Raw genomic sequence first — 860 nt, 5'->3', positions numbered from 1 at the left:
TGCATGATTCCTGGAATTCTCATTAAGAATTTTGATATCTTTATTTTCTTTTCCACTTAATTTTCGAAAAAGCACAAAAAAAATTTACAAAATCAAAAAAATCCAAAAGTATTTTATGTTTCTTGTTTGAGTCTAGAGTCTCATTTTAAATTTGGTGTCAATTGCATGTTTCTGTTCTCCTTGCATTCATGCATGTGTCTTCATTAATCTTCAAGTTGTTCTTGATGATTACATTTCTCTGATTTTTAAATTCTCTTGACTTGAGTGTTTATGTGTCTCATATGCATTTTCATTTTGTTAGTGTCAGTAGTATACAAACTGCTAAGTTTGGTGTCTGCATGCATTGTTTATTTGATTTTAGTTGCATTTCGATTATTCCTCATTATTAAAAATCCAAAAATATTTGTAATTTGTGTCTTTTCAAGTCAATAATACAGAGAATTGAAGATTCAGAACATACAGCAGAGGAATTGCACAGAAAAAGCTGGGCGTGCAAAACGCCCAGTGAAGAAGGGCAAACTGGCGTTTAAACGCCAGCCAGAGTGCCTGGCTGGGTGTTTAACGCCCAAAAGGGTAGTGGTTTGGGCGTTAAACACCAGAATGTGCACCATTCTGGGCGTTTGATGCCAGGATGGCACAAGAGGGAAGATTCTGTTTTTAATTCAAATTTTTTTTCAAGTTTTCAAAATTTTTCAAAATCAAATCTTTTTCAAATCAATTCTCCAATCAAATCTTCTTCAAAACCAATTTCTTTCCATTTTTAAAGATACTTACTATCAATTAATGATTTGATTCAACATATCAAGTATGTTACCTTTTCTGTTGAGAAAGGTTTAATGTTTGAATCATATCTTTTCTTG

Source organism: Arachis duranensis, chromosome 8 (genome assembly GCF_000817695.3).
Source record: "Arachis duranensis cultivar V14167 chromosome 8, aradu.V14167.gnm2.J7QH, whole genome shotgun sequence".
Lineage (NCBI taxonomy): Eukaryota > Viridiplantae > Streptophyta > Magnoliopsida > Fabales > Fabaceae > Arachis > Arachis duranensis.
Note: the sequence above shows the minus strand (reverse complement) of the source record.